We start from the raw sequence: 16,030 nt of genomic DNA on the forward strand, positions 1-16,030 counted from the left end.
GCAAATTACCTACTGTTTTTCAGCAAACTCCGTGATCCTCTGAGAAAACTAATCCAGTCCGAATGCGATGTCTGTGATTGCTGGTGAAATTTTTTTTCACAGCGCGTTTCCTTGTGTGTTTTGGCCAACGTGAATTACCATAGATGCTCTTACCGTGCGCACATTTGATATATTTGCCTCCCGGCAAAGGAAAGAAAAAAATGAAAAATAATAAAATCAAGAGCCAGATCACGTAAACTGTTAAGACTGGCTATTGTAATATCAGCGTCAGGTACAATTATTTGTTCATTGTGTGTTCATTTCTGCACTCAATTACATAATTACATATGTACCTTTATGAAAATTAAACACGGGTTTACTACAAATAAATAACTAAATTAAAAGTAAAGTAACCACACATTAACATGGTTTTGCTATACTAGCCATTTAGCTTCACCATGCTATTTGTGTGATTATTCTAATGGTAATCAATCTGAACGACTCTACGCAATGCACGCATTCAGAGCGCGTGATCTCTGAAACGCCCAGATGTCCAAAACAGACCCTCCCACCTCTATAACAAACACAGAGATGTTAGTCCCTTCCGAACTAGTACATGAAAAGCGCAGACGTCAGGTGATAAGAATCGAAACTCAAACGTAGTTTAGAAAACTAGTCCGAATAGGGCTTATGAGAGGTATTTCAGTTTGAGCACATTGCTTGACTGACACACACTGTGATAATCTTTGTGTTGTTTTCATTCTTGCTTAGGTGGGTGGTGCTGTGAGTAGGCATTCGTGGATGATTGACAGCCTGTTGTTGCGACGCACTGTGCTGTGTTCTGTTTTGTGGCAGTACTGTGGGTAAAAAGTCTATTAATAAAATAAAAACACAATCCCATGTGTCACAGAAAGAGGTAGAAAATATCAAGTGGGGTGAATGGATCACACTTTTGTAAGTGTGATCTCATCTGTAGTTTATTGGATTTCAGATCAGAAGCTCAGTCTCGAAAACAGGTAGAAGCAGAATTTATGTATGATCTAAAATCTGCTTTGTCACTGCTGTTGAAATGGTTGGGTTAGAACACCTAAATCTAAAGGATTACGAACATTTCCCTCGACAGTTAATTAATCTCTTTATCTTTTTACCATTAAGCAATTATTCGAGATTCTGTTCTCTTAATGGAAACTGACATCTTGCATAATACATGGAAAAGTCTTTTTGAATTGTTGTAGCAAAATTAGCTCAAAGTGAGATGAACATAATTTATCATAACGGGTTGTTATCCATTATATATTCATCTTCAGGAATTAACTGTAGCATTAATAGTACAATAAAATTATTTGTTTGTCCGCAGTACGGACAGTTTCAATCGTCTATTGACTCTAAGGAAAATTATTTCTCTGGTCACGAAAAATAATTTCCTTATTAATACATCGCTCAAAACCGGAACGTTAAAGTGATCTCGTTTCTGTGAGCTACAGACAACCAAGTGTGAATACATATGGTCCGGATGTTTATTAAACTACACTACAAGGGGAACATGTAACATTGAACTAAACACAAACATACACACATTAAACATAGATGCCAACGCAAGGAAGGCATGGAGAGAGAGAGAGAGAGAGAGGGAGAGCGCACGCTTCACGCACGCAAGAGAGAGAGCATAATAGCAGGACTTGCACATCAGCTAAACACAACCTGTTAGAACCATCAAAGAATTACATCACCTTAATCAAAAGGGGTCGAAGCCTAGAAGCGCATCTAAATAGTTAACAAGCGGTTACTTGCACTGGTTTGTTGATGCTGAGTAAAGTGTCCTGCTGCATGTATAATGTGTTTCTTAATTCTTGATGAATTCCTTTAGGAGTGAAAGCTTCGTTATTCCAGCCATGGGTTGATGGGTCCGAAGTTAACCTGTTAACCTTCACCCCCCCCCATTTGGGTCCTCACAGGTGAAAATAACCTACCTAAATTAAAACGGTAACAGTTCCTGACAAAGTGTGCTACACAAACAAATTGGGTATCTTTGGAAAGAAGACACTCTAGGCTTTACTGTCCATCATCCAGAGTTGATAATGCTCAAAAAGATAAAAAGTTATAGACATTGATGTGCCTTGAAAAATGTTTTTCCACACTGAATGTTTTTTTTATTTCATATACAAATACATGAAATAAGTCCTGGAGCAATCCAGAAAAGTAATGGGTTGAAAGCCACATGTCTCACGAGTTTATATTTCAAATTTGAAGAAGATACCATGAAAAATTAGATTCCTGCAATATATTTTTTCTGAAAATATTTACAGTCCCCCAGCCCCTCTGTTTGAGGAAAAATAACCACCAGTATTGCAGAATTATACAAACTATTTTAGTCATTATACATATTCATGACATGGTCATACAGTCCGTAATCGCACGCTGATGTGCTTCCATACAGATGATAATCATACAGATGGGCCATATAATCAATAATAGCTGATCATTGAATCACAATGATAGCCGTCATAGAGTCGGTAATAAACACGCTGATGTCCGTCCATACATATTATAATCATGCAGATACGGCCACATTCCCCACACAATACATATAAAAAGTATGTTTTTTATGTAAAAAGCAGTTCGCTAAGTTACGCCTCGCTCAGATGACAGCTGCATCACAGCGTGCGTCACGCTTTCAGGAGAGAGCGCCAAATTCAAATAATCTATATTCCGCTTTTCTGATATTTTTTTTTCCATGGATGGTCTCATTCTGTTTGTAAAACTGTATGCTACAGCACCGTGTTGTTTTTTTTACCACCAAGACGCTGTTTTTGAGCGTAATTTATTCCATAACGGACGCGAACAATAACTCTCCCGAAGAAATGAAATGTAAACAAAGGAATATTCATCCTTATTACAACGTTATTGTTTCGTTGGACTAAAAGTGCTTGCTGGGATGTTGTTCTGTGGACCCTTACCTGTCTTACTAAACTGGGATTTCAGCAGTGGACGCGTTTGTGGCTCGTTATTACAATGAATCTGGTACGTACTGCTTTTTTATTCTGTATGTTTTGATGTGTACTGCTTACACACGCGATCTGTCGTCGATGCTTGAGGCTTAGACCTTCAGAATGATGTATAGTTTGTCAAGATTAATGATATTCTTTCACGTTAAATTCATTCATAAACATTAAACTAGTGGGGAAAAAACGCTTCAGTGCGCCGTCGCTCTGGCAAACGTTAACAGGTTAAATCGCCAAAGTTACTGAACTCAAAACTGCCAGAAGCTTGGACTCCCCCCGAAAGGTGAGTCACGAGGTTTCCACGGTTATGTGCCTGTTCAGGGCACCGAAGGTGAAGAGAAAAGAGAGTCCCCCTTTGGGTGTGGGAGAAGTTTTATCTGGATCCAGTAACCCCCACTTTTGGCCAGTTTGACCAAAAGCAAGGCACATAGTTTCAGCGGGAAAGTGTTTCTTTGTCACACTTACACCTCATTTGCATGTTTTATGACTGTTCTGCTCGATCTGTGTAATTCTTCCCACAGTACAGTAAAAATCTTATGATGTATTTCACGTTCACATAGTGTACATTATTGTTTGAGAAATAAAGAGCAGATCATTTTGATATCAAGAAAGAGACATCTAACATATATTAAACCAGAGATCCATTCATACACTTGAAAATTAGTGTTTGCAGCTTACTAATACAAATAATGAGTGGTCACTAGGCTAATATAATAAGGAAACACACAAACAACACATGCCTATACCAGATACCTTTGTAACTGAATAATTATGGTCTAATTAAAGGAAATATCTCTATGCATGTGTGTTGTGTGTGTGTGTTGTACTCGTGGAGGTATTCCACTGGTCAGCCAGGCCTGGTACCGAGGGTCATTTAGTTCTCTTGGAATGTGTTTAAAGTCCGATGGAGAGAACCGATAGTCAGTTCTGCTTAGCATCTGACAGTGGGGGGACAACCACTGGCAATTAAGCACCCATATAAATGTAGAATGTGGGGCCAGGTCTGTGAATTATTTAGCCAATGTCCAAGGCTAAAAGGGGTCTCTTAAGACATAAAGCCACAATGACCATCAAGGATCATAAGCAGATGCTACATGTGACTAAAAAGAATGCTGTATTCATAGATTCCTTTGTTTTTCTCCTAAATGAAACAGTGACCACATGCTGCAGACATTTTTATTGCATTACTGAATATTGAATAACATGGTGAAAATAATCATGGTTAATGGAATAGTAACTGTCTCTTTTAGAGCACAAAGACCCTGAGGACCATCTTGGTAATGTTATCTTACTGCCAGTAGGATTTCTTTGTAGCTTTTACAGCACCTAATAAATGTGGCATGAAATAATCAAGGAAGACACCATATTCTTTCCAGCCAATTAAACTCCATTTTAGCAAACAAAACAGGACAAAGATTTTGGTGGTCAAGTAATTATGGGACGTAAGTAATCACTGGTCACAAAAAGCTTGAGAAAGGCTGGAAATGTCACGTAATGACGGGGAAAGTTTAATTGGGGTCAGTGTGTTTAATTTTAATTAACACTGCTGTATAAGGGCCAAATGTTCAACTCTTAAGCTTTCCTCTGGTGAGTTTGAATGTTGACCTCAAGACCTGGCCCATATCATGGTGGTTGTCATCAATTAGTTATGAATATGCAAAACATATGAATATGCGCTGTTTTTGAGCGTAATTTATTCCATAACGGACGCGAACAATAACTCTCCCGAAGAAATGAAATGTAAACAAAGGAATATTCATCCTTATTACAACGTTATTGTTTCGTTGGACTAAAAGTGCTTGCTGGGATGTTGTTCTGTGGACCCTTACCTGTCTTACTAAACTGGGATTTCAGCAGTGGACGCGTTTGTGGCTCGTTATTACAATGAATCTGGTACGTACTGCTTTTTTATTCTGTATGTTTTGATGTGTACTGCTTACACACGCGATCTGTCGTCGATGCTTGAGGCTTAGACCTTCAGAATGATGTATAGTTTGTCAAGATTAATGATATTCTTTCACGTTAAATTCATTCATAAACATTAAACTAGTGGGGAAAAAACGCTTCAGTGCGCCGTCGCTCTGGCAAACGTTAACAGGTTAAATCGCCAAAGTTACTGAGATCAAAACAGTGATCAATCAATTAGTTATGAATATGCAAAACATATTTTTTTAAATGTACAGTCAGTGGGATGCCTGAACGACCAGTAAACCTTTTGCACTACAGGTTCACTACAGACCATTTAAATTAGCAAATAGTATGAAAATGGCTTTTTTTTAATGTTATGTGCTAAATTTCTCATTATTTACATGTCAAAGTAATATTAAAAGCGGCCTGGGTGACTTAAGCAACTTTGTGTTAGCGCCAAGCAGCATATTTTGTTAAACAAAGAGAAAAGACACGATCAAACAGTCTTCGTAGATTTATTCTTATGGCCAGCATGTCTTGCAAATGGTGTGCATTACTGTTAGCTTTCTAAGTGTCAGGAGACATGAGTCAGACGATATTCTAAATTGAAGGTTATGTTTGTTCCTTTTAATATTCTTTAGTCAACAAAGTAGGTGATTGCTATCTACTCACATAATTTATTTACCTAAAAAGACATGTTAAAGAACATTTTAATTTTGGACAAAATATATGCATATCATGAAACACAGCAATGGCTTGAATAAAAATGAGCTTGAATAAGAATTAGCTAAGGATGAAACAAAGTCATGCTGTGGAAAGAAAACTCGATTTATTTAAAGAATGCATATTTTGTTGTCTCTGTGTGTGTGTTATTCTGCAGTGTTTACAGTAAAGTGTTCATATTGAATATTATGAGGATCTTTTCAAACAATAGGATACAAAATTGCACCTGAAAATGTTATTTTTCAAATAGACAGTGAAAGGAAGAGGTACTTAAACATCAAATATGTTGAAAGTCAATCTCATAAAATCTATTTTTGAGTAATTTTATAAGAGATTTGACAGTTTTTACTGTTAACAAAATGTGGAACAAGAATTAACAAAATTTCATAAAAAAAAAAAAGAATGAGTTAACTGATGGTTAACTCGTTTAGTTTGCAATTGCATTGATTGTTGAATTATTATTATTATTATTATTATTACTATTATTATTTACTTTCTCGTGTGTGTGTGTGTGGTTAAAAATCGTGCAAATTTTGTAAAAGGAGTCAAAAAATAGTGTCTTTGTTTGTATTTTTCATCATTTTCAAATTCATATATTCTGACCCTGGATAACCCGTTCGCTGATCAGGGTGAACCAATGCCACCCTGGCCCTTATGTGGCGTGGCCCCTGGCCTGTGTTATGCCGGTTTACAGCTGGCCCACTGAACCAAATAGTAAACTGCACTTTGCCGTTTTATGTGGCTGTGATTGATCACCAAATGAAGGCAGCCTAAGTGCGGCAATGTTAGGCAGATGAAATGGAAAGCTCTAACCTGAACTGACAATCTGGAAAGTATTACATAGGTCAGCGGTAATCCCCAGGCGTTTTGAGAAACATACAAACTATGACTGTATATTGATTTTGAAGATATCTTTTAGCAGTGTGCATCTTCCTTAAGGAGTTTGTCTTGCACAAGGACTGATACACTTAGGCCCATGACAGCAACATGCTTCTACATTTGAGCTGAATGCTGTGCAATTTATGAACGTTTCTTCTGCAATTTCTTTTTACATTGGCTAGCTTGGTCAAATTGGATCTCACCAGCACGCCACAGCAACTGAGGTTGCTGTTCTCTTCACTTTGTGATTGTACAATCAAAGTTACCCCAAGTAGAGTGAGCTGTCCACAGATTCTCTTTTAACCAGAGATACGACTCTCCATCTTTTTTCCTGGCAATACAGTTTGTTGCCAAAATTAGTGTAAGGTCTCGCAGTACCCTTTTTTTTTTCCCCAAGTCAAAAAGAAGATGTCACAATGCCCAGTCGATGCTGTCAATCATGCAGTCTTAGCTGAAATACAAACTTAACAAACTGTAGATGTTGCATTGTCTGCCTTGATATTTGGAGTCATAATGTACAATTGTAAAGGACCAAAAAAATCAGGAATAGTTCACCAAAAGTTTTTAATTGTCATCATTAACCCACCCTTACAGTATGTCATTACAAACCTCTCGTTGGCGAGTTCATTAGAGAATGTCCTAGTCCTGAACAAATCCTTGTTTTGATTTGGATCTTTTCAATGAATCGAATGATCTGGTAAGTCAATGTAAGTTCACAGAGGCATTTACCCATCATTTTCAACTAAAACTGGAAAACTTTTTATGCCATTCATTTTCCACAACAAAAGTGTTTTGGGCCCCTGAAAATGCAAACTTTTGTAAACAGGTTTTAAGACTTGTGCAAGATTTTGAAAATGGTACTATCATCTTTTTGTTAACTACAAAACTGCACCTTTGTAAAGGTGACGTTTTCAGTCTATAGGTATAGGATTTGTAAACCCAAATCCTTCATTTAGGAGTTTTAACTTTAAACCATCACATCTGGCCAAAAAAGTAATCTACACAACTCCATCAGTTATCGTCTTGTGAAGCAAAAAGCTGTGAGTTTTTAAGAAACAAATCTATCATTAAGGCATCACTAACTTTAAACCAGCACTTCTGACCAAAATACAAGTCCATAGTCCATAATAACCCTTCCTCCAGTGAAAAAGTCCATGCCCAGTTGTCCTCTCACATCTAAATCACCGACATATTTGTTTATGACTGTTTGTACTGTTTAGCTTGTAATCTGTCTTTGATCTGAGCATATCTCTCTCCTGATTCAGACGAGACCGCTTTTTCACTGAAGAAAGCAATATTATAAATATAGGATTCATTTGAAATCTTAATGATGGATTTGTTTATTACAAAAACACAGCTTTACACTTCATTAATTAATCAGCTGGAATCATGTGGATAACTTGTGAATTATTGTAAGGTTTTTATCAGCTGTTTGGACTCTCATTCAGACGGCACCCATTCACTGCAGAGGACCCATCTAGTTTGGCCTGAGGGTGAGTGCATTTTCTGCAAATTTTCATTTGCGGATGAACTATTCCTTTAATGGAAGTTAGACTTAAGGAGACATAAAGACTTGTTTTTGTCAGTTAAAAAGCCACAAGCATGTTCCAGTTCCTCTCACTCAGATGGTAAGTGATTCTAAATCATCTCTTGTAGAACATTCAGCAAGTTCGGAGTGATATTGCATGATTTTCCTCTTGGTTTCATTTGAATGAGCTAATGTATAGCCATCTCGGGGGTGGAGATGATATGTGGCATAATATGAAATTAATCACGGTCATCAGTATAGACTAAGTCCACCCCCGTTTTTATTGGGGAGAAACCAAATTAATTCCACAAAAGTAGGTTTGGGGTCTTAAACTCAGACTGATTAACTCAAGATAAATGTATTCTATTTTGCTTCGTTACTGCTAATCTTTGTGGAATAATCTCATTTTTTTTTTAAAAAGTAGAAAGGATTTATTATGCTCTACAATAAAAGGAATTGCTAACTGATGGTTCTGAGGATGGGTTTTCCTTGCATCTTGACATCCCCGAAGGACCCACATTGCTTTAAATTACAGCCTGAGAAGCAAGTGATATCAAGAGCTAATGGACCCAGACACATACATTTCAGAGCTAAAAGGTTTTTCATCTTCTACTCTTGTTTCATTTTCCATTCATTTTTTCACTAGCACACGCAGCAGAAATGTACACTTTTGCGTCCTTTTCACAAGCAACCACAAGACTTTTAAAGTCTGAGAAGCAGCGATTATCTGGCCTTCGGGAGCGTGAGAGCTTCTTATTAATTATAGAATAAATGCAGTCCAATGCGCTGCTTGGTTAATTGAAAAACAATGTATTCTTAGCAATAACATTTTACAGTAAAGACAAAGATTATTTTGTTTGTATACTTTATTTGTGATGTCTGTGTAATGTAAAAACAGCTGAAGAATCAATTTCGTACAAAAAATATTTTTAAGCATGAACCTAATTAAAAAGATTTTTGCTTGATACAAGATCAAACTATGTCAACTATATGATCAAACTATAATCTCTTTTTTATTACTATTAAAAATGTAATATAAAATTAACTATTATTAAATGAAATATTAAATACTATTTAATTAAATCATCAATGATGTTTAAAAACAGCTTGCAGAAAATGCTGATGAGATAATTGTTGTTTAAAAATTTTTTATATTTGTATGTTTTATTTCTAACTATAGTGTTGATAAATTGTTGGCATTCTAGTTCTGATTTGTAAATGAGAAATACTCTGATATAGACTTGATCAGAACATTATAGTTTACTTAAAAAAAAAAATGTTAAAATGTTCAGACATCAGACAGTTGTCAAAACTGTCTGATGTCTGATCTCAGTGACTATTTATTATGGTACAAATCATATTATGGAGGAGGATAACAACAACATCAACAACAATTTTTATTATTAAACAAAAACAAACAATTTTTTTTTTTTTTTTTTTACATGATGTGGCAAAATACATAATAAAAGGGGGGGGGGGGGCAAGTATGGTGACCCATACTCAGAATTCGTGCTCTGCATTTAACCCATCCAAGTGCACACACACAGCAGTGAACACACACCCAGAGCAGTGGGCAGCCAATGCAGCGGCGCCTGGGAGAGCAGTTGGGGGTTTGGTGCCTTGCTCAAGGGTCTCACCTCAGTCGTGGTACTGAGGGTGGAGAGTAGGGATGGGTACCGAAACTCGGTATTAAATCGGTCTCGGGGCTAAATTATGAAAGACCAGAGTATCGATAAGCTCTGACGTTATCGGTACTTCTGTCGGTATTGGAGAAGTTAAGAAAACACACATACATTTATTGTTGCCCTCTCTCTCTCTCTCTCTCTCTCTCTCTCTCTCTCTATATATATATATATATACAGGTCCTTCTCAAAAAATTTGCATATTGTGATAAAGTTCATTATTTTCTGTAATGTACTGATAAACATTAGACTTTCATATATTTTAGATTCATTACAACACAACTGAAGTAGTTCAAGCCTTTTATTGTTTTAATATTGATGATTTTGGCATACAGCTCATGAAAACCCAAAATTCCTATCTCAAAAAATTTGCATATCATGAAAAGGTTCTCTAAACGAGCTATTAACCTAATCATCTGAATCAACTAATTAACTCTGAACACCTGCAAAAGATTCCTGAGGCTTTTAAAAACTCCCAGCCTGGTTCATTACTCAAAACCGCAATCATGGGTAAGACTGCCGACCTGACTGCTGTCCAGAAGGCCATCATTGACACCCTCAAGCAAGAGGGTAAGACACAGAAAGAAATTTCTGAACGAATAGGCTGTTCCCAGAGTGCTGTATCAAGGCACCTCAGTGGGAAGTCTGTGGGAAGGAAAAAGTGTGGCAGAAAACGCAGCACAACGAGAAGAGGTGACCGGACCCTGAGGAAGATTGTGGAGAAGGACCGATTCCAGACCTTGGGGGACCTGCAGAAGCAGTGGACTGAGTCTGGAGTAGAAACATCCAGAGCCACCGTGTACAGGCGTGTGCAGGAAATGGGCTACAGGTGCCGCATTCCCCAGGTCAAGCCACTTTTGAACCAGAAACAGCGGCAGAAGCGCCTGACCTGGGCTACAGAGAAGCAGCACTGGACTGTTGCTCAGTGGTCCACAGTACTTTTTTCGGATGAAAGCAAATTTTGCATGTCATTCGGAAATCAAGGTGCCAGAGTCTGGAGGAAGACTGGGGAGAGGGAAATGCCAAAATGCCTGAAGTCCAGTGTCAAGTACCCACAGTCAGTGATGCTGGTGTTGGTCCACTGTGTTTTATCAAGGGCAGGGTCAATGCAGCTAGCTATCAGGAGATTTTGGAGCACTTCATGCTTCCATCTGCTGAAAAGCTTTATGGAGATGAAGATTTCATTTTTCAGTACGACCTGACACCTGCTCACAGTGCCAAAACCACTGGTAAATGGTTTACTGACTATGGTATTACTGTGCTCAATTGGCCTGCCAACTCTCCTGACCTGAACCCCATAGAGAATCTGTGGGATATTGTGAAGAGAAAGTTGAGAGACGCAAGACCCAACACTCTGGATGAGCTTAAGGCCGCTATCGAAGCATCCTGGGCCTCCATAACACCTCAGCAGTGCCACAGGCTGATTGCCTCCATGCCACGCCGCATTGAAGCAGTCATTTCTGCAAAAGGATTCCCGACCAAGTATTGAGTGCATAACTGAACATAATTATTGAAGGTTGACTTTTTTTTGTATTAAAAACACTTTTCTTTTATTGGTCGGATGAAATATGCTAATTTTTTGAGATAGGAATTTTGGGTTTTCATGAGCTGTATGCCAAAATCATCAATATTAAAACAATAAAAGGCTTGAACTACTTCAGTTGTGTTGTAATGAATCTAAAATATATGAAAGTCTAATGTTTATCAGTACATTACAGAAAATAATGAACTTTATCACAATATGCTAATTTTTTGAGAAGGACCTGTGTATATATATAATGTCGCCAGCTGTTTTTATGTGCAATAATATTCAAACATTTGTCTATGATGCATTTTTGCTATGCGCAATTCAGAAGCCAGATCGCGCTCACGCGGAGGAGCTTCAACACACGCAACATGAAAGTCCTGTTTAATTATGATAGAAGAGAGAACCAACTATTCAAACATCTGCTCACACTTTCCTATGGCTGTTATATTAAGCTAAGTATTTTTTTTTTTTTTCGATTTTGGCTTCCAAGGATTATAGCCGCATTTCTTCTAGCACAACTCCCTTCCCTTCATAGCGGCGCGGATTCGTTCCTCCGAACCAAAACTTAACATCTGAATCAGCTCAATCAGTGATTGTTATAAAATGCCGTCTTTACTGTTGCTACATTGCAGGACATATTTGATAGTAAAACGTTGAAAGTACAATCTGCTGTTCCCCAGGCTGAAATGTGTGTGCGCGCGTGTGCCTGCGCGGCGGCGTGCTCCAAAACGAACAAGCAAAGCACACTTTGAGCTTCGGGCGCGTCGAAATAACACACAAAAATATGCCAAAAAATACACACACAATGTGTCAAAATGGCCAGTTATGAGAGTGTTCACTTTTGTTTTAAGTGGACGAGAACAGTTGGGAGAAAATCCGATGCGTGTCAGTATATTGTCTTAAAGTGTCAGACTGGAGCTTGAGCCATCAATGTTAATCAAAGAACAAAATGCAAAGAGAAAATCACCCACAGCTCTTAATCTGAACAACGTTATAGCTTTAATAAACATAAATCTATCAGTACATACAGTGAAAACTATGCAGTGCTCATTTACATTTGATTACTTTTGTAACTATTACTTACCTGATCATTAATATTAGTAGACCTTCATGGAAAAATGAAAGCACTGTTTATTTCATTTCGTTTGTGTGTTTGTTTTATTGTATTTGTCAGTTTGTTTTACTTTGTTTCTTTGTTCATGTTGTTACTGTATCTTATCTTATGTATATAAAACACTAAAAACACCTGCACACTGGTGCATTTACAAATTGATGAAGTGCAGGCATTTTTAGTGTTTTATATACATAAGATAAGATACTGTAAGAATATGAACAAAGAAACAAAGTAAAACAAAAAGTACCGATAAGAATACCGTTAAAGTACCGGATCGATAAGCAGTATCGATAAGAGTAGTAATACCGTTAAAACCTTAACGATACCCATCCCTAGTGGAGAGAGTGTTGGTTATTCACTCCCCCACCTACAATCCTTGCCAGACCTGAGACTTGAATCTGTAATTTAAAAAACTGGCACAAAGTGAGCCATAAGTTTTATCATTCACCACTACAAAAGCACACGTGCTTATTATAAAACAATCACCTTTCCGCCGTAGACCTCTCTGGCCTCGTATCTGCTCCCATGCTGATGCTCAGATGGTCTAGCACACAGTAGACGTCTGCTCCTTTGCCCCTCTGCCTCAAGTGAAGGGGATTATTGCCTTCTCCTCCGTGCAGCAGGTCAGACGCGGGCCAGACAGGAGTGACAGCTGTGAGCATGCAGAGGCTCCGTTGGGGCCCGCTGCGCGGGAGAGCGTGAGGAACCCGCTTTTGGGGCAGAAGCGGGGGGTTGATGTAAAGCTTTGCTCTCTGACCCAATCATCAGTGATTAAAAAGTGTCCCCACAGAAGAATTGGTGGAAAACAAACAACAAAATGTCACAGGTGAAATAAAGAAAGACAGGTGGGCTCAGAGCTGCCTGTTATACCAGCGCAGGCACTAGAAGGGCACCGTGTCCTCCTGCCCAGCCGTACATTTCTCTGCTCCTTTCTCTGAACCCTTAAAAGACCAAATTAATATTAAATGTGGAATAATTTATGCTGTTCTTTTTCTCTTTTAAGTTGATTTTATTAGCAAGGTGAATTTGCAATACAATTCTTTCATTAACAGGTAGTACCCTGCATGTCTCTGCCTGACAAAAATGACGTAATTTGATTTTGTTAGTATTTTTCAACAAAATAGCTTATTTTAAAATATAAACGTGATTTCTATAAATCAAGCTAATATCCATTTAAAGTCTATGGTTATAACATTGTCATTTATGGAAGACTGTTTCCACTGTTGCGCAATTCAGTGTTTTTTGTTGTTGTTGTTGTTAGTTTGTTTTTTTTGTGATAGAGGGAGGTAATCTCAGAACTGCAAGATATAAACTCAGAATTGCAAGAAATGAAATTCAGAAATATTCAATTCAAGTTTATTTGTATAGCGCTTTTTACGATACAAATGTTTCATAGCAGCTCTACAGGAATTTAAATTTCCACAATATATTTATATATTGCAGAACCTTAATATATTTAACTTATGGTAAAATTTGGTAATTCTGTATGTTGTCTGAGCGTTGGCATCCACTGAGGTCCTCTGAGGGGTTCTTTTCTCAGGTGTTCGGTCATCTCAGATCATTTAAGGGTTGGATCCAGACTGAAGCTTCTGTAATTCCTAGTTACCACCGGATGTTAATCCCGTGACAGAAACAGAGAAACAAATAGAGACATAATTAGCGTAGCTGCTGTTCCATCTAAGCAAAAATGATTTGTTCAACCCAAGCTAAAGAATAATAATAATGTACATTTGATCAGATATAACTGCAGTACAAGATTATAAGATGCATTATGTGAATGCTTGGCTGAAGAGATGTCTTTAATCTAGATTTAAACAGAGAGAGTGTGTCTGAACCCCGAATGTTATCAGGAAGGCTATTCCAGAGTTTGGGAGCCAAATGTGAAAAAGCTCTACCTCCTTTAGTGGACTTTGCTATCGTAGGAACTACCAAAAGTCCAGAGTTTTGCGACCTTAGGGAGCGGGTTAGATTGTAGCGTGGTAGAAGACAAGTTAGGTACGCAGGTGCTAAACCATTTAAGGCCTTATAGGCAAGTAATAATATTTTGTAAATTATACGGAACTTAATAGGTAGCCAGTGCAGAGACTGTAAAATTGGGGTAATATGATCATATTTTCTTGACCTGGTAAGAACTCTAGCCGCTGCATTTTGGACTATCTGTAGCTTGTTTATTGAAGATGCAGGACAACCACCTAGCAGTGCATTACAATAGTCCAGTCTAGAGGTCATGAATGCATGAACTAGCTTTTCTGCAAATATAAGATGTCAAGTCATAATTGTGAGATATAAACTTGCAATTCTGAAAGAAAATTCTGAATTGTGAGAGATAAACTCCTTGCCTTTTATTTTATTCCATGGAGAAAAAGAAAGAGAAAAAATAATTTTGAAGTGCAAACTCATAATTGCAAAGAAAAATGTTAGATTATATCTCGAAATTCTCACTTTTTTTCTCAGAATTGAGAAACATCCAGATTTTGAGATCAAGTCACAATTAACTCTGTTTAGTTTATTTTAAAATCCTTGGCAGATTGAATTTGATTCTTTAAAATATGTAATTTATTTAAACATGATTAAATGATTTTACATATTTCAGTTAATTTACTGAATAATTTAAATGACCTATTTATCAGAGAAATAGTACCAAAAAAGCTATTCAAAATAAATTATTAATGTTTTCAAAATGATCATTAATGCAAGCTGACTAATAAGTCTTCAGAATATCAATTTCAGTAAAGTAATAAATGAAAAAATAAAGATATTCCATAATATTAAGATACTGCTAGTTTGGGTTTCAATGTATGTTACCTGCCTCAACATTTTATAAGTTTTATTTTTTTAAACAATTACAAAATGTTTTTCCATGTTTGTGTTTTTTTTAATCAGTTTTTGATACTGGCTTATAGTCAATTCAATTTCAAAAATTCGCTAAATCAATTTCCAAAGTTTCAAAAGTTATTCTTCATAATTGCCATAAACATGCCAGTTCATAAAAAGCACATCATGCTCATGCTGACAACGTAACTCATCGTACAATATATTAGCACTCTTAGTAATCCAAATTAATTTAAAAGTGTTTTTATTTAAATTTTTTATTTTTAAGCAATGAAGGCTGCCATGAACAGTCATCTTCTGTTTGCCTATCTGGAATTTATAGGAGTCTATAAAAAACAAGGCCAGAACATTTAGTTCAAATGAATACACCCCCTTAATACAATCAGTCAGAAAAGGTGAAGGACTGGGTTTATGATATCAAGGTCACTGCTCCCACTACATATTCTAATCTAGAGCCATGAAACACTTCATATGGTAAAACCTGACAGTGCAATTGGACTTCATTTAAATGTTGTTTTTATTTAAAGGAATAGTTCAGCAAAAAAAAAAAGGTCATGTATGGAACTATGATATAAAGTATTTATAAAAACAAAACAAAAAAACTTGTTTTTGTGACTGTTCTTGGACCACATCCAGTTGTATTATTTATGGAAAAGAGCATTTATGGAAAACTATTATGTTACTCAGAAGAAAGTAAGTTATATAGGTTTGGAATGACATAATGGTGAGTAAATGATGACTGTTTTCATTTACGAGTAAAATCAAAAAACTAATTCCTCTGTGACAAGGTACTGTAAATGATTCCGAATCAGTAATTCAGTCATTTTAAACAGTCTGCAGTCTGAATTGATAATC

Source organism: Barbus barbus (assembly GCF_936440315.1).
Source record: "Barbus barbus genome assembly, chromosome: 6".
NCBI classification, from domain to species: Eukaryota; Metazoa; Chordata; class Actinopteri; order Cypriniformes; family Cyprinidae; genus Barbus; species Barbus barbus.